The following is a 25,097-nucleotide window of genomic DNA, read 5'->3' as shown; positions in this document are numbered from 1 at the left end:
CGCTGGGGAGCATCCTTGCCAACAATCTAGGCTACCACATATGGTCTGATGACTACGGGATCCACCCCAAAATACAGGAGACACCCGAGGATCACCACCATGAGACCTGCGTGACATACGTTTAGAGGCAGGTACAACAAAATGGTTATTACTCAATACATCAAAGGCAGAGGTCCAGTTCCTGAGCCTTAAGGATCCCACTTCACTACCATCCACCCGATTGCCAACTATGAGATGCCCACTTTGTTTCTTCAGGAAAGGTGCACAAGCATTGGGCCATTTTCAAAACTGTCATATCTTTTGAATGCCGCATGTCGATGCTGTCGCAAACATGTTTTCCTTCCCTCCATACCACCCATGCAGGATGCTTTTGCTTCTGCCCCTGTGGCTATGGATTGCCATGGTCATAGCAGCAGTAGCGTCTCATCTTGCCCTCCTCAGTGGCACTTCTGATCGGCAGCACAGTGAGCAAACTGCAAAGAGCCTAAAACCACGGGCAGTTCCTCTCCTTCCTCCTGAAACGTCCCACCCACAGAAGAATGACCGGATTGGAATCTTTGCACTGTTTCCTGATCGAGCAATGGGTGGGCTTGCATCCCTCTGCACAGTTCAATGTTCTCTGCATTTGTGTCTCTCTGGATTCAATGATGTCATTGTACCAACTTAATATCGACTTAATACCAATGAGTGGTTTCTACGCGTGGGATCGGGATTCGCACCTGTTGCGCTACGTTGTCTTGATGCCAAGACAAACACGTTGCCCCTGAGCTATCCTTCCTCCCCAATCATCACCTGGCCACACGCATTCACACATTCTCCTATTTTAACACAATCTTGAATACATTCACAAGACAATCTTCTTACTGAATGCACGCGGTATTGCCAGGGCGAAACAAAACACAAGGCTGGCAACTGTAGAGGCTGAGACTTTGCTGAGATAGATGGCGAGAAACCCAGAGACGCTACAAGAGGAATTAGACTTGGAACCTTTTTGTTTTGCTTAAACCAACCTGCACATACCCCTACAACTGTTTTAATCTCTGAAGCCTCTGGGAGGAACCAGAACCCAGGCTTTGGATCTCTTAACTTTCACAGAGTACTCTGACCATTGATTTGATTTGAAGACTTGTACATCCTGATCAATTAACTATTATGATGCTCAAACCCCCCTCGCCCCCCATGGGAATTGATTTTGTTTTGCCCTTTGTAAAAACCACAATAGGGAGCTGTTGAGAACCCTGTTCTCTGTACAGACTACATTTTTTCTCACTGTACCTCATGGCACAATACCTGTTGTTGTCCCCTGTAGGTTAAGCATTTGTAGTGGCACCGGCAGAGGGGGAGAGGGTGCCAAGGATTGGAAAGGCAGCAGCAGGAGACCAAGAGAGGAACAGTCAAATGTGCCCCTGTATTGTTGAATTGCGAAGCAGCTGGCACTATCGCGCCAGGGAAACCAATGTGGGGGGGGGGGTAGCTTTTTACCATCTTCACCACGTTCCCATTTGACCAGCATGCAAAGGAAAATTTAGTGGGCTGGAGGGAGCAGAGCTGACACACTGAGACTGTTCTCACAACCCACCCATTTTCCCCATCCCAAGGTTAACGGGGGCATTTAGGGGGGGGGGGCACCCCAACTCAATATTTCATCCCCAGGGAGGACAAAGCTTGGTAACAGGTGAACATGGACAAGAATGGGCGAGGGGGAGGCACTATTGGGCACAATGTAAAGTCCAAGTACACCTCTCCTTTGTTTGCACCCTCTCCCCACATGTGTTTTGCAGGGAGGCAGAAGAGCAGTTTAGCATTGGCAAACCAGGGAAACAAAGCCGGGGCAGGTAAGTACATCTATCCTGCGTAAGTGACAGGAGTGCTCATTCAGACAGTAGGGGGCTCGGGCCACCCTTCCCAGGGGCTCGGCCTGCACGTGGGGCAATAAGGGTGACGTAAGGAAGGGACGCAAGAGCGCCAGAAGATTGCACTATTGTATTAGGTTACCTCCTTACTGTGCAGCCTTTACGAACTCTACCCTAGCAATGCGCTGCAGGGCTCATAATTGCTAGTAGCCAGTCTGCTCCTGATTGTGGCCTTGGGGAGCCTGCTTAAGAGGACCCCATTTACTACCAAGAGCTACTTTTCACTCCCAAAGCCACCTGGACATGTGATGTTACGTAAATAGTCTTTCATATACGCAGACTGACACCGATCCAATACTCGCACCAAAGCTCAGCACCCGGTGTATACTGAGATGAAGCTGCCAACGGTACATCACTCCTTTCACTATCCTACTCCCTCTTCACCTTACTAACCCATCCCACCTTCTCGTTTACAGATCCACCAGAGCGCCTGAGGACCAATTCCATTGGTGACAGTGCGCGGTACAGATACCATTAACACAACATAACATATAGCGCTAAATCAGTCGCCACCATAGTCGTTTTGTGGAGCCTAGATTAGACCGTGGAATGGTGTACTGTGCCCCCTGCCAGAGTTATCTAGACCGTAGCTTGTTAGGGGGGGGGCATAAGAAAGGGGAAGGTAAGAGGATGGGAAAGTGGGAAATTGATGCTGCAAACATGGAGAGCCAGGGAGGAATGCGGAAGCATGTTTTATGATAACACGGGTACATGTCAGTCCTTTAAAGTTGATAGTTCTACAAAAGAGGAGGATAGATGTGTCCTTAAGTGGTGAGGGTACTGTTCTGTTTCTTTCCAAGGCAAATTTGGAGAACTTCAGTTGGTTCACATTGGAATATTGGATGTATGAGGGGCTCAAGAGTGTGCTCAAGCAATCCTGGATATTGGGTGGCTACTTTGCACAGGCATCTCTTTACATTGTGCCCCAGGCTAAAATCTAGAGGGTTTCATCTGGGACTGCCAAGCCTGAGCAAAGTGTGGCCAGGTCACAAATGGACATTGCATAAAGATGACTACTGTTAGTAAAAGTGAAAAAGGATGGCACCATATTGTCAAAAAGTGTTGTGCCTTCCACCTTGATGTGGTTGGGTCTTGACTAAAATTAAACACACTGTTTCCAGTAGATGACCCCAATGCACTGCTATGGGGAAATCTCCCCTATTTAACAGGATATTTGTTGTGCACCTCGCACCCTGTTTTGGAGTATTTAGGTCTTTACGACTTCCACTGCTGCCAGGATTTCATTGTGAGCTTGGGTGTGTTTGAAAACATGCACAAGGCAATAGGGAAGCCCACGTCCTTCTACTTGTATGTCCAGGCACTGAGCAGCCGAGTTCTATAGATGGGCAAGCTGGGAGGAAATATGGGGCACTTTTAAATAAGGGTGGGTTTTGAATTGTGACTCTTCTGGGAGCAAAACCCTGGACCGGGATTCCTGGAGTTCTTTGGGCCCGATGGATACTTCATGTGGATGGTTATAGTGGTGTTGGTGGCGGGATTCTACTTTGGCCGAGACTGGGCTCGTCTGAGTCTGATCTGTATAACCCATCCTTGCCTGCCCTTCTCAACCTGAGCTGCAGTGGCCTTGTCCTGTTAATAGAGGGCAGCGTCCGTCTCTTAGGACCAAGAGGGATGCAGAGTCTGTTCACCAGTTTACCTTTGCAGGGCTACACCATGCTTATTTGTATGTTTAGGCCATGTATGTAAAGGAGCATTGGGAAAACAGAGTCCACAAGAAGCTACCTAATGATGTTGCATGTAGGTTGGAGATTCAAGAACACAGTGGGTGTGAGCTAGTGTTTATCTTGTGTGAAACATATACCACAAGATGAACCAAAAGGTTTGATTTTCAAAAGAGATTCAATTTTATTTTTTAAACATACTAAAAAGGACTCCAGAAAGAAGTCAGTCTTCTAAAAAGACACATGTGACAACATAAAACATATCTCATAAAAATTCAAAAACACAAAATTGTACTTTAACAGAAGAGTACTGTTGGCACAAATACTTGGGGGCTTTTTTGAAAATGAACTAATTTTGATATTAGCTGAAGTCACCCACATTTGATTACTAACATCACTTGAGTTGTCGTTGTGCTTGATTGAGAAACAAAGATGTGTGGCCTTCCTTCACTGGCAGATGTTGGAAGGCATACTGTACCTTGATCCAGGGTCCAATGATGAGTTATTCCTTCTGTTTCTGGTGAAATCTTAAGATGATCTGCCAAAAGAGGGTCTCGGCCCTCTTTTAACGCCAAATGGGCCACAGTGATTTGTGTAGGTTAGTTAATTAGGCTGGCCATGGTAGGGGGAAGGATTGGCCCTCCCCCCTCTGAGATGACATGATGTACTCCTAGATGTCCTATCCCAGCTACTGATGACAGAGGGGACTGCGCCTGTTGTCTGTGACCACCGAGAGTGCACAGGTCTATGCGTATGTCGTGCGGTGATCATAGGAAAATTTGTGTGGATTAGCCCCCCACATTTTCCAGAGGTTGATCTACAATCGTTCAATTTCATTTCAAGTTTCAAAAAAGCCAAGGCAAGTGCACACCCACCGTGCAGACGGTCGAATTCCTCAGTCGCAGTGACTGGGGCCAATGACTATGCCAAAAATAAATATGGTGAATAACAAAAGGGTTTATTATGTAGTAGGATAAATCAAAATGGAAATTGTGAAAACTCAAAACATTTGTCAGGATTGTTCTTCTCTCCTGAGGGGCCTCTGAGTCTTCAGTACTCCCACAATATCCTTCCCGATCTTGTCCGGGTCCTTGCTCCTTCCCAGACATGCCTTGCTCAGTCCGTTTTTGTTCCCTCCTCAGTGTAGGCTTTTAGGGGGTCCCAAACCTCGTCTGGTGTGCTGCAATTGCAGGCTTTCAGTAATTCCTTAGACACTTAGGTCCTGAGTCCAACCACTAGTCAGGACAGTGGAGAGGTCCTCCCTAGAGGGGTGTGTTGAGTGACTGCTTACGCACAGCTTCTGCTTCTTACTTGGGTGCCTCTCTACTCCTGTAAACTTCCTGGCCCACTCTCGTACTCCGTCCTACCTTCTGGTCCTGCCTAGGGCCGACCTGGCTCTCAAGAATTTGCCTATACTTGCTGGCTGTAACTGATCTTTCCTTCTATGACCCTCGTATCTCAATTTCTGATACTACTTGGTACTGTCACCCCCTCCTCCTGGTCTTACTAGCTCCTCTTTCTCCCTGGCGCCACCCTATGCCCGATGTTACCATCTTCCTTTGTGTATTGATTTCACTTTCCTTCACCTCGCAACAACAGCTCAATGCAATCGGTATTGCTTTGGTCATTTATGCTTTCCTTGGACACGTGTCTTCTCTTCTGGCCACTTCTTGGTAGAGCCATTCCTCCTTCCCCTCTGTGCAACCTCCTACTCAATGCCATCTTGCTAGCTCTTCTGGGCCCCTCTCTCCCAAACCTCCATGAGACTTCCACTCCCAGCCCTCTGTGTCACTCTTTGTGAGGTACTTTTGTGAGGCAATTATCCCTCTCCAATCCTCTAGATGGTAACGACCTTATGATGTAACCACCTCCTTGTCACGGTCAACACCTCTTGATGTAACCACCACTTCCTGTTCTCGTACAGCACCACCTCCTACTCGACCTACCTCTGCCTTACCTCTTTTGTCACCACCTCCTCCTGCTCCTAATCCCCGCCACCTTCTAGTATAACCTCCTCCTCCTTTCCCTGTTAGAGGTTCTTCTAGCTCTCCAGCTCGTGCTCACTCTAAACTACTCTTCAACTGACTCCAACCTCTGGACTAATATGTGACATTAGTTGACTGGGATCCCTTGGATTTATAGTGCTCTCCCTGGGCTGGGCTCTCGGTGAGTGGCTATACCTGTGTTTGGTAATTACGGGCCCGTCTCTGTAGAATGAAGCTACTGAAGCAGGTAAATAATAGCTAAAACTGTGCTAGATTATCATGTGACCCGCTGCTTCTTAAAACAGTATTTCATGTTCCCAAGGAAGAGCCTATTCATTTATTGTGTGTGATTCCCCTATTTTTATAATAATTTTATCAAGCTTGATTGTACCTCTTTTAAGGTTTTTATCAACCTATTTTAATGCAATCTGTTATATAACACCAATAGACTGATTAATTGTTGCGTAACGTGTATGTGCTTTTTGGCATATACCAAATAAAGGCATTTTTTTAATTGATTGTAATTGCAGTAGGGTTGGGATTGGCTGCTTCTGCTAGGTACACCTGGCCTAGCTTTGCGCCCAGGGAGCAGGACCAAGCCTTTATTTGGATTGTCTGCCAGCTTGGATTTTTTTGTGCCTTCCTAGTCCCTCTCTGGAGTTGCCTGTGCAGGACTTAGGTCTCCTGTTTCTCCAACATACAAAAGTTGTGTTGGCAAAAACTCTTGGTATTCTTTTAATTTCACATGAATATGGCTTTCACGCCCCAATGGGGGAGGGCAGAGGGGGGGACGACATGGCCTTTTACAGCCCACCAGCCCGAGCCATGGTAGGGCCGAGCGAAGTGAGGGCCTTATCGAGGGCTGTGGACTGTTATCGGCCATGTCTGGGTTCATGCAGGGTGTGAATGGCTCTTTTATTTTCCCTCCGTAGATTGGCTGCCGTAAGTAACGCCAATCAAGATGACAGCCGCCATTGTGAAAAGGGACTAAGTCCCTTTTCCATTTCTATGATGGCGGCCGGATTGAGTGGTGCGGTAGACCAGAGCATAATGCTCCAGTCCTGCAGGTAAGTGGGAAGGTTGGGAGGGGGTAGGGGGATGGGTTGGGATTGTTTTTGGGGGGTTGGGGAGGCAACAGGGAGAAGGCTCCCTGTTTTCTCCCCACATTACAAAATAAAAAAAAAAAAAGGTTGCACCACCCAGGGAAGGGCCTCGGTGGGCTGGAACACCAGGCAGTGAATATGTATTCTCACCTGCTGTTCCAGCCACCTTATTGGCTGAGCGCCCTTGCCCGGTTGCAAATGTGTAGAAAATGCTGTTTTGAAGTGGAATTGCAACATTCTATCTACTGCAATGAAGCACTCTGGCAGACAACAATGAGTTTGCAGCATTTTTTCAGCGGAAGCCCAGGTTCTCTGCGTACCACTTTAAAAAAGGGGTTTCCCTGATGTTCTGGGCGAACCTGTAACAATTTAACAGTACAGGCCAGAGGCGTTGCTAGGGGGGGGGGCCAAGGGGGCTATAACCCCAGGTCTTTTGTTTGTAGCCCCGGATAGAAGCCCAGGGGCTAAAACCAAAAGGATATAGCTAGCCCCGAGTCCTGCCAGTCCCGACATTAGCTTAGCCCTGATCTTTTCCAGACCTAGCAACACCCCTTGTACAGGCTACTAATACTGGATGTACTAACTTGACTCTGTCTAAAGGGCTCGAGTGTTTTTCAATGCTGGGACTTTAGGTGTAACTTTAGAGCTCTCTCTCTCTGTCTCTGTCTCTGTCTCTCGCTCTCTTCTCCCCCCCCCTTCCCAGACCGAGTCCTAAAGGAAACTCAAAGTGCTCAGCTGAAATGGTTGGGACTTTGCTGTCATGACATGTTTCCCATTTGCTTCAGCCACCCCTTCTTTTCTTTATCTGTGGCGCTGATCCCCAGCACAGACATGATCATGCCAACAGTCTCTCCTACTCGGCCTGGCCTCACTCAACAGGTGACCTGCTCCCATGCCCGTGCATTAACCCTTTAACTGCTGGGCTAGTATGCATGTCTATGCAAATAGCACGAACATACTCATCCTCATCACTTAAAGACATTGGTTGGCTCCAGTGGTCGAAGTGTATGAAAAGAAGTAGTGGAACTATGTTCCCTGCTGGCCTGTACACACTCCCCACAAACCCCATCACCACGCCCTCCACCGCATAATAAAAACCCCCAAACACATGCACCTGCTGTTTAAAGGAACGTTCATTGTCGTCCACTGAAAGTGCAAGTTTCAACTTCTTCCTACAGTTTTATTTTAAAACCAAACCATTCCAGAACAGTTTCTTTTCAAAATAAAAGTATAGGAGCTGTAAAACGTAATTCAAAAAAGTAGAGGAGCACCGCTCCCGCTCACTTCGACCACTGGTTGGCTCAGTATAGTGGGGACCTCGGGGAGCCCTGGCCCAGGAGCGTTCTTCTTGGGGACAGCCAGTGCCCTGACCAGGCTTTCCCCGGCCTACCCAAAGCACCAGGAGCATTTGACCTGTTTCAGCACAAGGGAAAATATTTACAAAAATAACCAAACACTTTAAGGCCCTAGTAGTTTGGAACACTTTAAATACAAATGTGCATGGCGTTAATATTGGCTACTGATGTGAACAAACAAGTCTTTGTGGCATGGTACATGGCTTTCCTAGCCTCCAGCAAATTCAGTGCAGTTGCAAATTCGGCTGCCAACTCAAACTGTCTTTGCGCAAGATAACCTTTAAGTAATTCAGTTATGCAATGCAAGGAGACTGATCGCATGTATGCACCCACTTCACGTTTCACAACAACAAAGGCACAAGAGAATTGTGTTATGTCCTGGGCCACCATTTTCCTCTACTTCCCTGTTTGTGGGCCTCACGCACTAGGAGTGAGCCCCTTTATGTGGGCAGTATGTGTCTCGCAAATTGAGCGTGCTCTTAAATCAAGTTAATGCCCAGGAAACAAAACAGGTGGTGTGGGTTAATCTATATCCTGTACATCTAGCAACATTGACAAGTGGATAGCTCATGAGTTACACGAGTATCGGGTAATATTATGCCCACCAATAATATCGCCATATGTATAGTCGTCGGTAAACGGCATAGGCAATATTATTGATGGGGTTAAATTGGAGCGGGGGATGCAGGGGTGTCCCCCGCTCCCTTCAAAAATATATGAGCTTGCGGGGGGGTGTCCTCTGCAGGTTCCTTTGGGTAATATCTCTGCAAAAAAGCACCATTCTTGTATGGCGATATTTTTGCGGCAATATTAACACATGGAACCCTTACACGCTGGCCTGACATGAGGGTTATTTGCACTTCACACGTGTGATTCCTGGGCTGCGCACACTCAGCCGTTTATTTTTGCAGTGCATACATTATGGACAATTAGATTAGATAACCGTAACAGCTATTATTACTAACTGTGCAAGTGGGGGAGGAGAATCGGGCATGTAGGGGTATATAAAAACTTGCTTTTATAAATATCACTCAGCCCAGTCTTTAATTTGAGAAAGCTAGCAGCATCACAAAGTACCTCACAGTGATCCTCAAATGAGCAGCGCCTCAGGTGGGCACGTCTTTATCAACGTACGACTATTCTTCAATATTAATAAAAAACGCCAAGATAGTCTGTTTTACTTGCCAACTGTGAATCCATCCAATCCCTTTAGCTGCACTGCTGCCTATAACAATGTCCTTAACCCTGGTTATCTGGCTTCGAGCTATTTCCAGGAGTCCATTGAGTCTACTCTGGTCTGGCTATAATAAGTCTTTTATTGTGACATTTGGCCGCCATGGTCATTGTTTAAATTATTTAACTCCTTTACACTCGTTGGGTACTACACTTAAGTATATGCTCTGTGTGAACCTGTTTTATTGTGTACTGGAATACATATACTACTGTGCAAGTGTGACTATCAACTATGGGGAAATATGGGGCGTGGCTAACTTGCCATGGACCATGACGTGCCTAAGAGAGCTGCTCCGTGGATCCGACTTTCATCCGAACGAACACGCATTAAAAATTACTAATCTGCTTTAAGAATGGACGCATGAGCGTGGGAACAGATGTCCTGCCACGACTATAGAAACCGAGCAATTTGTGCGAGAAGCTGAAGTGAAACTGACTCTGAAAACATTTGGCCGCTCTGATACAAAGTATCCAAGATGGTGGCTAACAAAGGAAGGATGGCCGTAGCAGTAAGAACAGCTGTATGGGCTCGAGCGCGCAGCGCATGATTAGATATTGCCCCTTGGAGGTCGCGCTGATCCTTGCTTCGGAATCAGGGAGCGGCGACCGTGGGCGAGGCTGTGTGCTTGTGCGGGGCTTGAGAGGCGGACAGACCCAGGGTGTGAGCGCAGTAGCCGCATGTGAGGATCAGTGGGGATTGGAGTCCGGAGACTGTGCAGCCCCCTCAGTCGTATAAGACGATAAGGCTGCCTGCCACCTGCCTGGGAAGAATACGTTGGAAGCTAAAGGGGCTGCATATTGGAAGCGAAGGTGCAGCGAGGACCTGCGCGGGGAACAGCCGCCAGTTGCAGGACCAGCACGGAGCGGAGATCCCGAGAACGCGCGGCAGGCACTCTATGAATATTAGAAGGCGCCTGTGCGGGTAAACTATTGCTTTCAGGCTTGCTGATCCAAGCGAATCAGCTGGAGCCCGACCGAAATATACAGCCGATCGGAGAGGTCAGCTGAGCATTTCCCCGTACAGTGGACGGAATCAACTGCAAGCACTGAAAGGAAGCGTTACTAGTGCACCAGTGGGAACAAAACGACGTGGGCATTCCTATGAGGTGCAACTGGCCACACACAATCAATAAGGAGAGAATCGGCCGTGGCGGAAAGGCTCTTGTGCCGAGCATTAGTGAGGCGTGTCAGGCAGTCCACTGCCCTTTCGAATGATTAACGCCTGGCAAGCAGTGCTGAGAGAGGAATAAAAGGAACTGCCACAGTGCAATCTTAGAGCGAGAAGTAAAGACAGTCTGAAATGTGGGGGACATAACCCACCCGAGGACAAGGCTCCATGCCCTTGAATCTACACAGGCACACCAAGGATATCAGCCTGCAACGTTGGTGTGAAGTGACGTGGCGAAGAGACTCTCGCGGCGAGTATTGGGGTGTGGCAGCGGCTAACAGGAGATGAAGCCTCATATGGACATTGGGAGTCCACTGAGCCCGCGGCCGCAACTACTCGTTGTGCATTGTTAAGCAGTCCACTGCCCTTTGGAATGAGTACCACATGACAAGCTGTGCTGTGATAAGGATAAAAAAGGACTGACAAAGCGCACCTTCAGAATAAGCAGTAAGCTAACTTAAAACGTGGCAGGACATAATCCGCCCGAAGACAAAGCTCAATGCACAGGAATCTATACAGGCACACAAAGGGTACCAGCCAGGGCCTAGAGTGACTCACTGGCGACAAGTAGTGATATAGAGCCAGAACTGCTTCGCCATACACAGTGTAACCTTGGCAGTAAGTTAATTAGAAACGTGGGAGGACACAGCCCGCCCGAAGATACAGCCTCACAGATACAAACTTATTCAGGAACTCCTCTGGGACAACTGTCCTGGCCCTGAAGTGACACACTGGTGTTACACCACGACAGAGAGGCAGGATTGACATGCCACAGACCAAGTAACCTCAGATACATAACGGAGATTGCAAGATGGCGGGGCGGGGAACCGTTAGTAAGAGCAAAAACAAACAACCCACGATGGAAGCATTTGCCAAGACGCAGCAATCTCCTGCGATGACAACGCACAGCGGTGCGACAGCATCGGCGGAGAGTACCACAGCGGCTGAAAACCATCAAATGCTAGCGGCTATAACGGAGCTGAGAGACTTGTGGGGGATAGCGATGGCGGACCTGCGAACTTCCTTGGAGGCTAAAATAGACGCAGTAGGCATAGAAGTCGCCCTACTGCGACAGGATGTTAGAACACGGGCAGAGAGAATGAGCAGCCTGGAAAGTGTGGTGAAAACCAACACAGACACTAGCACCAGCAATACAAAAGAGGTGCACATACTGAAGCAACAGGTGCCCAACTTGGAGAACCGTGCTGAGGAAGCGGAAGGAAGGGCACGAAGGAACAATATCCGCGTGGTCGGACTGCCGGAGGGGGAGGAAGGCCAAGACCCTACCCTACAGACTATGTGGAGAACTTGATCTTGCAGGAAATTGGAACTGACAAACTCTCGCAGGGATTCACGGTGGAACGAGCACATAGAGCCCTCATGAGGAAACTGAAGGCTGGGGCCCCTCCTCCTGCGATAAATGCCAAGATACTGAACTAAAAAGATCGCAAAAAGATTTTGGAGTATTTTCGCAAAGGGGGAACGATTGAAAGGGCCTCGAGTACCATCGCGGCGTATCCTGACTACACAATGTTGGTTCAGAGGCAACGGTACAGCTATGTGGCAATCAAGAGGAGGTTACGCATGGCGGGAATCAAATACATGCTCCTGTACCCCGCGAAACTGAAAGTGTTGCACAAAAGCAGAATGTTCTTTTTTGACACCCCAGAGGAAGCAGATGGATCTACAGGGTTGCCCGGAACAAGATGCGGAGAAGGCACATGAGGAGCACGATAAGTGATTGGGATATTATATGCATATTGAAATGATGCAGAGCGGGTACCCTAGTAGAGACTATGATAGTGATAAGATAATGGGGTGTGATCGAGTAATGCTGACATTTGGCAGGACATCTGCGACTTTGCTGAACTTAAAGGACTGGAATATAGACGATTGAATATATAAGTTAATAAAGTAGCAATGTGTGGTTGAATTAAAGTGAACAGGAGCGGCAGGACAAAGGCACCCTACCCCCCGAGTAGTAGTAGTCGCAGGATAGCCATTAGGGCGATCTCACCCGGCAGAGCTTCGAGTAAAGGCTATTGCCAGAAAGAGCTAGATGCGGGGGTGCCTGAGATCCAGGGATGGAGCTGGGCAACAGTTGGGGGGGCCAGGGGGGTGATGTTGGGGTTTGGAAGGGAGGTGGGAGGGGTGGGGGCTGGGGAGTTGGGTGTGTTTTTGGTTATGGGGAATACAAGCCTATGTGGACTGGGATGGAAGTGGGATCTGGACTGCCCCAAGGGGAGGGGAAGGGGAACTCTAATGGGCCATGGGGGACCTTAAAATAATTACGTGGAATGTCAGGGGACTCAATAGTTATCTTAAGAGGAACTAGGTTATGTTGTATCTGCGCAGACAAAAGATAGACATTGCACTGTTGCAGGAGACTCACCCGACACGGGAAAAGATGGAGATGGTTGTGAAGGAATGGAAAGGGGTTGTGGTGGGCTCGACATATTCTGCTTATGCTAGAGGAGTGTTCATCTGGGTGGCGTCGCATGTCCCGTTTCAACTGTTGCAGGAAAAGGCGGAAACGGATGGGAGGATGGTCATACTGAGGGGATTAGTGGAGAATAGGGAGATAATAGGGAGATTGTAAATACATACGCCCCCAACCAAAATACGGCAGTATATTTCAGAACTCTGTGTACTAACCTTAGCATGTGTATGTGGAGTGCAGTGATCTGGGGTGGGGATTTCAACTGTGTATTAAACCCCAGGATGGATAGGTCAGATGGAAAGATTGATAGACCCGTCCCAGCGGCTAAAGCACTGCAGACACTACTAGATGACTTTGTTCTGGCGGATGTGTGGAGAACGAGACACCCCCAGGACAGGCAGTATTCGCATTATTCCTCCCCGCAGCAGTTGCATACGAGGCTGGACTATGTCTTTGCTACGTCGGAGGTAATAACAGAGATTACTCAGGCAGAATATAAGGCAAGGGTCCTCTCAGACCACTCGCCCCTGGTTCTCGGATGGCAATACTGCCCCCCGAGAGCAAGGATCCCGACATGGTGCCTCCGGCAGAGGCACTTAAGGATCCCTTTTTTAGAGAAGACATAAGGGAGGAGATTACAAACTACTTTGAGATAAATACGGGTAGTGTGGACTCGGCGAGCACATTATGGGAAGCTTTTAAGGTGGTGGTGCGAGGTGTAGCCATAGCTAAATCAAAGGGCCTGCAAGGTGGGATCTTGGCTGACGTACAAGAAATGGAAAGGGAACTGGAAAAGGGATTGAAGGGGGGAGGTGACACGGGGAGCGACATGGAGCTGATACTTAAACTGCAGCAGAAATGTGCGGAGCTATGGGAAAGACTGTGCAACCTCAACTATAAAAAAATATATAGAGAGGCAGCATGCGGGAGGGGATAAAACAGGAAGGCTCTTGGCATGGTTGTACGAGAGCGAGACTCCCAGACCTACGATTAGAACAATAACGAGAGAAGATGGTAGCGTAGCCGACACCCAAGAGGGAGTTAATCAAGAGTTTGCAGAGTATTATAGGTTACTATATGGAGACAAGGAGGGGAGGAGTCACGAAGAGATAACAGAAACACTGAAGGACATAGGACTGCCTATGATAAGTGCTGAAGAAAGAGAGGAGCTAGATGCACTGATTACTTTGGAGGAGTTGGGAGAAGTGGTGAGGCAGCTGCCTACTAGTAAGACTCCAGGGGCGGACGGGCTCCCAAGTGAATTTTATAAAGTATACAGGGAGGAAGTGCTCCCCCCCAATGTTAGAAATGTTAAATGAGGCGTCTGAGGTGGGACGGCTGCCGGAGTCACTCAGAGAAGCGATCATAATACATCTTCCCAAACCCAACAAGTCTGGGCATAGCTGTGACTCCTACAGACCTTTGTCGATGTTGAACCAAGACAGCAAGATATTGACGGCTGTCTTGGCAAACAGGCTGCAGAGAGTTATTGGCAAACTAATACACCCCGACCAGACGGGCTATGTCCCGAATAGAAATATAACACATAATCATAGACGACTCCAACGGGTTGTCGAATGGGGGAGTAAGAACGAGGGTGAAATGGCAATTGTGTCCTTGGACGCGATAAAGGCTTTTGATTCGGTCAAGTGGCCATGGCGGGCTACGGTATGGGGCCTGGATACATAAGGTGGGCAAAGATGCTATATAGTGACCCGCTGGCCAGGGTCAAAATGGGATCAGTGATATCTGAAAGATGGCTGCTTGGTAGAGGCACCAGACAGGGATGCCCATGGTCCCCAATGCTCTATATACTGGCCCTGGAGCCCTTAGCAATATACCTTAGACAACAATACAATACCATTGGTATTGAGCTAGGAGGGGGAACGACACCTGATCTCCTTATATGCAGATGACTTGCTGCTGTACTTGACTTGAGGCACCCGGAGGAAAATCTCCAGTACATCCTGGAAGTGATGGAGAGATATGCGGGGTTGTCTGGCATAGCAGTGAATCCTCAAAAATCCAGCATTTTCCTGCTAGGCAGTTACAAGGGAATCCCGGTGGGACGGTTGCCGGTGTTACAAACACCATGGGCAGTTGGTACTTTCAGTTATCTTGGGATAGATGTGTACCACACAGTGGAAGAAGAGCACAGGCACAATGCCGAGGTAGCCATTCAGAAAATTGAGAAGTGTATGCAGTTCTGGGTGAAGTTGCCCTTAGCAATGATGGGACGAGGGGCAATGCTTAAGATGGTGGTCCTACCTAGGCTCCTGCATTATTTTGGGAATATTCCATACATGATACCCAGGAAGTTATTTACTAGACTGAACAGCTTGTGTAGGGATTTCCTGTGGCATGGTACCCGGAATAGGGTGGCACTATGGAAACTGCATAACTTTTATGAAAAAGGGGGGAAAAATGACCTAATTATGAGGTTTCCTATGTAGCGAGTCAGCTGCAATATATTGGTAAATGGCTCTCAGATGAACAGACCCCCGAATCCAGGTTGTTTGGACAGGACTGTGCCCCGTTTTACTTAAGAGAGATGATCTGACTGCCCAAGATAGAAATGGAAGGGCGCCCTAAGATGATGATGCTGGGGTGGAAGATGTAGCGCCGAGCATGCCAGATGATGGAAAACCCATTCCCATGCTCCCCGCAGGTGCCACTAGTTGCACTGACGGGGAGATAGGCAGTTGAGGATGATAATCAGAAACCACTGGGAGTCGGTGGGGCTAGTGACGATGGGAGATATCTGGCAAGAGGGGACCATTACAGATTTTGAAGTGCTGGGGGAGGAAATGGGGTTACATACGGGCCAGTATATCACGTATCACAGGATGTTGCAGATAATTAGGAAAACATGGCCCGAAGCGGTACTGGAAGAAGAACCAGATGCTGGCATAGATACGATTTATGACATAACGGAGGGAGAAAACGAGATCTCTAGACTGTATGAGATGATAATGTCTAAGGTTGGAAAGGAATTAACACAACTAAGACTAGACTGGGAAGCGGAAGTAGGAACCTCGATAGAGGATGGAATGTGGGAGCGTGCCCTGGAGTACTACAAGAAGGTGTCAAGAAATGCGAGACTAAAACAGATACAACTATATATTACGCACAGGGCATATATGACACCCCAATACAACTATATATTACGCACAGGGCATATATGACACCCCAGAGGATATCTAGGTTTGAAAATTCTGGAAGACGAGCATGTCCCAAATGCGATGAAGAAAAGGCTGGCATGGTACACACGTTTTGGTCATGCCCAGTAATTGAGCTTTTCTGGGGTGAAGTAGCACAGAAACTAGCGGAAAAAGGGGTCATGATTGTTATTGATACAGCCTGGGCATGCTTGCTGGGGGGGTCCCCAGATCGCAGAAACTTAAGCATGTTAGCAAATTGAAAGATTTAGCACATGTGCTCGCAAAAAGAATTATTGCCATGGGATGGAAGACATGTCACAGTCCACGGGTGGAGGTGTGGTGGAGGGAATTGCAGAAATGGGCGGAGGCCGAAACCATGCTATGGCAAGAGGCGAGCAATGTAGGGGGAGAGGAGGCGTGAACCATGACGGCCTGGAAATCATTAATAGCGGAATTGTTTGGAATGACACAAGACCTGACAGGATCCACGGAATGTGAGACCCCACCACGCGAGGCAGATACAGAAAGCGTGGAATAAATAGGCTCGTAAGGGAGGGTGGGATTAGGGGAGCAGTGACTAAAATTAAGCAATGTACAATTGAGCTGTTGATATTTGCACTGCGTGTTTGGTTTGTATTGTTTTTGTTTGAATAAATCAATAGAAATTGTTTAAAAAAAAAAACTATGGGGAAATATTCCACCAAGGGGCCCTGGGTCACATCTGAGCCAACATGAATGAATGTTTCCCCATTTTTGTGGTCGCTCTTGTACAATTTGATGTTGTATATGGATTTAATTGTTGCACTGTTAGTTTTGAGTATAATAGACTGCTGCTGATGAGCAGAGGAAAAGGAAGGTCCTTTCATCAAATAGGATTGGGTTCCTGTTGGAGTGTGGCCTGCATGGGTAATGTAGAAGGACTCTCGCTGGTATTTTCTTTGTGGAGCTGCTTGCTGGAAACGCCGGAAGGATTAGTTTGAGCATGCTGTATGAGGCGGGAGGGTTGGGGTACGCATCTGTTGCAGCTTTAGTTCAAAAAGGATGCTTGGATCAGAGCGGTGCTGGTAGGTATGGAGACATGTTTGTGATGTTAATGCAGAGAATTCAGACTTTTGTACTTGTCTGCTGTGACGTAAGACTGAGGAGGTATGACATTTTGAAAGTTCTCATGCCCCAATGGGTTTCAATGCAATCCATATACAGCAGTGACTGGTCATATATTGGCCTTGTGGATTCTAAACATGGGGAAATGTGTTCCTTGTGTCTACGGACCCCTTTTTCGAGGCTATCCCTTAGCATTCTTTTTTCAGTTTATTATATTTTATTGAAATGTTTGAAACAAATACATATCTATATCCATACAAAACGCAAAGAACAGTACCTTGTAGACCATGCATCTCAGTGTGAAACAAAGAAATAAGCATATACCTTCTATAATATGCATTAATATAGATTAACAATTGCAGATATCAGTTATTTAAGCATGAGAAATATATTTTAAATGTTATCCAGTAACCGGATAATAGATATGATATGAAATAAGAGTAACACAACAGGTAGGAAGAAAGTATTTATAACACACCTGGCATGGATCTCAATATACGAACATGCCTTGACTGCTTTGGTCGATAAAAAGAAGGGAACTGCATGGGAAAAACACAACAAATGACACACATGGTACATAAGGAAAGAAAGGGAGGGTAGGAGAAAATAAATAGCATAATTATTGTTGGAGCTAAACAATGCAGCAATCCGCAAATAAAATCATATAAAAAATTAATTTAACAAGTCGTAATTTATCAATAAAGGTTCATGAGCCATGAGTAGACCAGTTATGAAAGGTAAAGTAATTAAAGAATTAATATTTAGCTAATAAAGTAGGCAATCTGGCCATACATTGTTCTAAGTCATTGTACATGACAAATATTATTCCTCCAACCTTTTACTTTAACATTTTGAAATTCTTTCTGGTTTGCTGCAATCAATTTAATGGCAATAGCAATAAAAAGATCATATATCATTACATACTTCATCTCTATTAACTTCAATACCACCCAGTAGGATATTTGTAAGAGACGGAGGGATATTTATTTAAAACATATTTCCCAAATGTTTCCATATTTCCTGCCAAAACCCTGTGAGTATAAATACATTCATAAAACATATGTTTAAAAGATTCTGGATTAACTTTACAAGACAAACAATTTTCATCAACCCCAAGTTTGGTCTTGCATAATTTTAATAGGGGTTATATATGCTCTATGCATAAAGAAATAGACTGTGTAATGTTGGCCGGTGAGGTGTGATTTTAATCTTAGACCACAATAGCCACAGTGTTTTATCATCAAACTTCCCACTTAACTTTCGGGAATCTTACATGCAGTAACAAATTATAAAATGTAGCTGCATTAACCTATTGAAGCTGAGACTAAATATTGTATTCTCGCAGGGTTGGGTACTAATTCATTCTTGGTATAAAGGTGACATTTATCTAGGGATGCATTTATTAAATTATTACAGATGTTGCAATCTGAGTTATGCAAAGAGAAATTCTCTCCAAGGTCGTGAAAAGGGTTCATATTGGGATCTTGAAATATTTGATGAACATACCTGGTCCCTTAATTTCCGATTCATTATTCGCCCTCTGACAGTAATGGCTTTATTATGCCATAAATAGTGTGAGAACTATTGAAATGGGTTACTTGTAATGGGGCAAAGAAGACCCTTAAGAATGTTAGAGGAAGCTTTCAAAGGGGATGACAATCTATAGGAAACATGTCCAAATATACACAATAGGTCACAGATATTTATTGGCAATACCATTTCTTTTTCCAGGGTGAACCAAGTAGGATTATCACTCACTCCTTCTAATAAAAACCATGTACAAGCCTGTTTTAATATAAACACATTTTGGCACATTTGAAGTCTGAAAATCTGACGCCTCCATTTTCATAGGATGCTTTCAATTTGCTAATGGCAGTTCTCTTAATTTTCCCTGTACCACACAACAAGTTCACCAGGATAGAGTTAATGGATTTAAAAGTGGATGCTGGTAAAAGGACAGCGAGCATTTACAGGTAATAAAGAATTGGTGATAGCCTCATTTTAATAGTTTCTAAACACTCCCAGTAAATACGCATAAAGGAGACCAGGCTGACGTTAAATCTCTAAGCCTTCTCAGTAATGCATCAGAATGAAGTTTAATGGTGATGTGTACTGAAGGAGAACATTGTAGAGTAACAGATTTAATATAACTGTTACACCATTTAAGACCATATGTATCTAAATTTGTGCTTAAGACAACATGAGTTAAGGGGCAGAACCTCTGATTTGTCTCTAGCTTATATCATGACACTGAAGAAAAGAGTTCCAATTCATGCAGTAAATTTGGGAGATTGGCTTTAGGATTTTTTAGCAGTATAAGTAAATCTTCGCCATAGGCTGTAATTGTAATCGCATGCTAACAACATTTAATCCCTGGGATAGATACATCTTTCCTAATAAGCTCCAATAAAGGTTCCAGAGATAGGACATAAAATAAAGGATACGGGGGACATCTGGTATAAATACCCTTTTAAGAGGAAAAAATGATGAAGACTGTCCATTGATGAGAACAGACGTTCTGGGGTCTGATTTGAGCAATTTGCCAAGGGATATGAAACCCTAACCACAACCTTGCCATTATAATGCTTGGAAAAGATAATTCCATTCAACCCTGCCAAAGGCCTTTTCAGCATCTAAAGCAATTGCAGCATATCCATCTTTAGCTTTTTTTATATTCCTTAATAAGGTGTATGGCATCAAGTTGTAATCTTGTATTGGATGAAATGTTTCTTCCTTTAATAAAACTAACTTGGTCAGTTTTAATCATGTTGTTAAGGAAGGACTCCATTCTATTAGCAAGAATGTGGGCAAATATTTTAAAATCAATGTTAATCGGGGGTATGGGTCTATAATTCCTTGTGAGTGTAGTGTCTTTCTATGTCCTAGGAAAAAGAATTAATAATGCCTCGGCAAGCATGCCAGATGAAGATCCTCTATTGGAGAATACATGAAGAGTGCTTCCAATTTAGAGTATAATATCATGGTGAAGTGAATAAAAACTCAATGGATTGACCATCCGGACCTGGGGCTTTCCCTTTCTGTAGATCTTTGATGGCTTTAGAAGTTTCACATATGGTGATCTTAGGATCCAACTTCGAGTAAGAATAACTGATAATGTTATGAAAAAAGGAGTTAAGATTAGAGGAAGGGCACATTTTTTTCAGAGGAGCATTTTTGTTTTGATTTATTTATTGTTTTATTTTAACTGTTGGTCCCATGTACTGCACTTCCCCCTCCCTCTTAACCCACCCTCCTCCCCTACACTTGTGTGATCTCAATGTCACCTGGCCTACTAAGAACGTTGTCTGTCTTCCCTCTATTACCCCTCCCTTGTCTCATCACGCCTTGTAACACTTGCTTATAGGCGCGTTATAAATGCCATATCATACATCATAAATGGCAGTAAAGATTTTTAAAGACTTCCATAATCGCTTTATCTGAGACTGTAGTTCCTCAATTTTTAATGTGGGAGATGAAAGCTTTGTCATTTTTAGATTTTAGGTAGGAGGCAAGTGCTCTGCTGACTTTGTTGGAGGTTTGATAGATCTTAGATTTATAATTTAGAATTACACCTGATGCTTGTTCAGTTAATTTGATAGCACAGGGATAGAACCTTGTGAAGACACTGTTCAGTGGGGATTTGATAATAATGTTTCTCAGAGTAAGTGTCCTTGTGGAACGTCGAGTTTAATTGCATTTTCCTTTTATCCTGTTTGCTAACATAAGTGGTAATATGGCCCCTTAAAGCTGCTTTGAAAGCATCCTAATGTTTAACCCTGGAAGTGCCCTCATCATGATTGCTGACAAAATAATGTTGATGGAAGTGAGGAAAGATCACACAAATGCCTTGTCTTGTAGTAGGAAGTTGTTAAATCTTCATATATTAGGATGCTTTTTAGTGTCCAGTAGCTCAAAAGTTGTGAACACTGGGGCATAGTCCGATATGATTATACTGCCAATTTCAGATTGACAGACTTTTGTAGCCCAGATAGGGTTTGGCTACACAAATCCTAAATATGAAAGTGTGTCATGGTGTAAGGATTGGAAAATAAAATCAAAGTTTGTAGAATGCGTCACACGCCACGTATCTACAAGCCCAACCTCTGATGATAAATATGTTATAAATGATTTATGGGAGCTAGAGCTTTTAAAGATACATTTTGTCTTTCTATTCACGAGTGTCATTATTCAAATCACCACATATAGTGAGGATTATAAGATGTGATTGCAAAATGTTTGATGGCAGTCCAGAACTCCAAATCAGGATTAGTTTCCTCGTAGATGTTAATTTTGCATATAATTTCCAAGCCAGTTTGTAATTTAACCCATGCCCGCCTTCCCTTATTGTAGAATCTTTATGTAAGATTTTGTGAGCCAGATTTGTGTTATTTAAAATTGCAACACCATACTTTTTGCCATCAGCTTGGCTAGCAATAACCTCCCAAACCCCAAACGCTTTGTGTTTCATGGATGTGAGCATAGCTAGATGGGTTTCTTGGATACAGGCAACTGACGGGTTGAATTTCTTAAGATGGGATAATATCCTATGTCTTTTGTGTTGGGTTATTGATACCTTTTTATATTACACGAAACACACTTAAATGCCATTGAAGCCAATCAAAAATACCCATACATTGATACACAGCCATAAATGAGAATACTATAAATGCAGCTGTGTGTTGTCAAAGCATTTGAACATTCCATAAAAATATATTGGGTTGCAGATGGAAAATTGTAAAAGACACATTAGGCAAGAACACATAAGGAATAGGGACATTGCAAAGCTTGACATACATATTGGCCTATTCAGAGACCATAGAATGAGTTTGAACAGGGGATAGTCCATTTGAGAAGAAAAATATAGAATAAGATTTGTCAAGCTTGCAAATGGAAAAAGGAGAGAAAAAGCTTAGTACTAGGTGACACCAGACTGACCAAAAGGACCCTAGGGAAACCAGGAACCCAGCCATCACCTGTGTCCATATGATTACACAAATTATTGAAATCAGTAACACGTGTAGCATATCAGAAGGATATCATACTCAACTCATGGAAACAGTCGAGATATCGGCAAATGTAGATTTGATGGTAGAGACATATCCATATTTTCTGACTAGGAATCTATTGAAGGATTTAAGGTCAGCCGGATCATACCATATTGAAGTTCTTCCATTAGTGGTGATCTTAAATGAAGGAGGATGGTAGGGGCCATATCTGACATTGAGATGCTTCAACACCGGGCTATAAGAAAGGAATTCCTTCCTGTATTGTGCTGTTTTCTTTGCCACATCTTGGGATATGTAAATTCTCTTGCCTTTCCACATAAGATTACTAATTCCCTTCACGTTTGTGATCATTTGAGTGTATTCCAACATTAAGAAGATCAACGTACGTGGAAATGTGTGCAAACCATCTTCTGTTCCGATGCGGTGTATCCTCTGAATATTAAGAACTATTTCTAGTGGAATAGATGACTGAACAGGCAGCATTTTATGTAAGAGTATAGCATCCTTCATTTCACAGCCCTATGGCAGGCCAGATATGCAGAGGTTGCTGCACCCGCCCCTATTTTCCAATTCTTCTTTATGCTTTTGTAGGACTTTGACGGTCAATTCTAGTTGCAACACTCTGGTTGAAATATCTTCCACAACACGTATTCTATTGTCAATTTCACCCATCCTGGATTCAAATGTGGCCCATCTGTTAGGGTTTGAGTGACATAATTTCCTGCAAAATTGCCTTCATGCTATGTTCTGATGGTACTAGCGGGGCACGGGCATCACTTTTCGGCCTTTTTATGTGTATTAGATGGGGCAGGAGCCTGGATAGCTTTCACTTGGAATCTTTTGACCCCCCCCCCAGGCCATTTCTATTAATATTATGCTGTTAGAGTGGGGCTATAGGAAGCTATTCAATAACAATGTTACCCCAGTTGTGTCCAAATTTGCCAAGAGTATTTGAAAATTTATCAAAGTACTATACAGCTGAACATCATATTTAAACTGTGTTCCTAACGGTGAAGGAAGAATAAAGGAAACTCAAAGTATTGCCTACTATGTAAAACTGTTTGTCCATTCGATGTTGCAGCGTTACAAAATCACACAGCTGGTGCAATGTCACCTCTCCTGTGATCCCGCTCCTTTCGAGCATTGGCTGCAAGCTAACAAACACTGCTGTAGGCCCCCACTGTCATCACAGCATGTAGTGGCTAGCCAGGGTGATAGTATCAGAGTTCAGGTACCAATGTACTCATAGGGCGCTTGGTAACCTTCCAGTTTATAAATATATGAAAAAAGGCATTACGGAACACAGTTGTATTTATTATATTATGGGCGGGAGAGTAATGTCTTAGGCGTCTATTACCCACAATGCCAAGCAACGCCACCCCCCCCCCCCCCATCTCCTAGCATTCTAATATACTGAGTTGACCATCCAGTTCAGGGCATATGTTTAGCTTTAGGAAAGGGATGGGTCTGCCTAGGGCTCTTTCTGTTTTTATACACTATTGTAATGTACCCAACTGACATACCTATGTGTCGAACATAGTGTGCTTTCCAACTCTATAATAAAGAGTATATAGTTGGCTGAATATCTGTGGAGTGGCCCCTCTAGTGTTATCTATTGGGCCTTAACCATACCTATCGTTCAGCCTTCACCCCTGAGTGAAGACTGACTGGTCTGCCATTTCAACCCAAAAAGAGTTTATTCTATCTATTGGTTGGAGCTGTTTCTTCCCCTTGTGATAGATGGTTTCACACCCCTCACCACAGGGCTGTGAATAATCTCCCTAACACCTACGTAGGGTTATGCACCAAGGGGGTGACTGTAAAGGGCCAGAATACCAAAGCTGAGATTCGCAAAGCCAACCCCTCTATCTGGAGTACGTTGCCCTGCAGTTGGATGAGGAGGGTTGTGTCCTGCAAGCAGAGACTTTGTAGTAAGAATGAGACATGATATTTCTACAGGATAGCTTAGCGAGTTAAGCACAAATGCCAGGCACCTTTGGTCGCCCTACACAACGCAGGTCCCATGCTCGGAAGGGCCAACCCAGCCCTTTGTTAATCTGAGGATTGTATATGGAGCCTGTAAGATAGCTCACTGGGTCGAGCGCTCGCTGCTGCAATCTGTGTGTGGTCGGCAGGTCGCAGGTTCGAACCCCGGCAAAGCCAACTCAGCCTTTCATCCATCCGAGGTCGATAAATGAGTACCCACTTCGGTTGGGTGATATTGTATGTATATATGTTCTCTGTAAAGTGTTTAGGCATAAGCAATACATAAAGAACACATTATTATTAAGTGCCATGTAATTTGGTGATAACCCCTACTATTAGAACACTTACAAGCGAGACAAATCCGGCATGCAGCTCTGTATACATTATTAACTATATTGGTTGAAGTTTTAAGTGAGATTTAAGTCCATCGTTTAATGTTCACCAATACTGCGGCACACCACGTGTCCTCTATCGTCTCTAGCTTCTTCCTGTCTTAGGTGTTCCATTGCTTATTCAACATGTTCCCTTTTAGAACTAGCTTTCACAATATATTCCATATTGTTTGTGTTATACTTGTGACAAAAAGCCACATCGTGTGTGTGCTCCCTTTCTGCAACAACAGCGATTGGGGTACAGGGGATACCCACAAGCTACGCAAGGAGGCAACAAACATGGATTCCCTAAAGGTCCTCTGCATGACCCCCGCTGCCCAAGACTCGGGCTGCAGAAAACCCACCCTCCCCAGCTCCCAGTATGAGCAGCAGGGAGCAGCGCTATTACCTTAAATGTAGTCATAAGTTCCACTCCCTAAATACCTAAACCAAGCTACACCAAACATCTGACAGGGGGAAAGAAAGTACACCCCAACACTTCCCTCCACACTTCGTATCTTCTCCCGGTTCTGTGTGGTAATGTACCCTGGGAAAAAGTTGCCAGGTAGGTGACTTTTTTTTTTCCTCCA

General features: G+C 45.1%; 1 protein-coding gene and 1 long non-coding RNA gene across 5 annotated transcripts in view; one reads left to right on the top strand and one right to left on the bottom strand.

Annotated features, from left to right (window-relative positions):
* Positions 1-25,097, bottom strand: part of LOC138488338 (uncharacterized) — a 554,435-nt gene that overhangs the window by 318,029 nt on the left and 211,309 nt on the right. For all 3 annotated transcript variants that reach the window (XR_011274644.1, XR_011274642.1, XR_011274643.1), the window contains one exon: positions 17,623-17,683. This is a non-coding gene — a long non-coding RNA (uncharacterized lncRNA). The remainder of the gene's footprint in view (positions 1-17,622; positions 17,684-25,097) is intronic.
* SPECC1 (sperm antigen with calponin homology and coiled-coil domains 1) overlaps positions 1-25,097 on the top strand; it is a 1,474,528-nt gene that overhangs the window by 1,239,509 nt on the left and 209,922 nt on the right. The gene's annotated exons all lie outside the window — the stretch shown is intronic.

The sequence above is a fragment of the Ambystoma mexicanum genome, chromosome 9 (assembly GCF_040938575.1).
Source record: "Ambystoma mexicanum isolate Mex_15411 chromosome 9, UKY_AmexF1_1, whole genome shotgun sequence".
Classification (NCBI taxonomy): domain Eukaryota; kingdom Metazoa; phylum Chordata; class Amphibia; order Caudata; family Ambystomatidae; genus Ambystoma; species Ambystoma mexicanum.
This window is presented reverse-complemented; position numbering and strand designations above follow the sequence as displayed.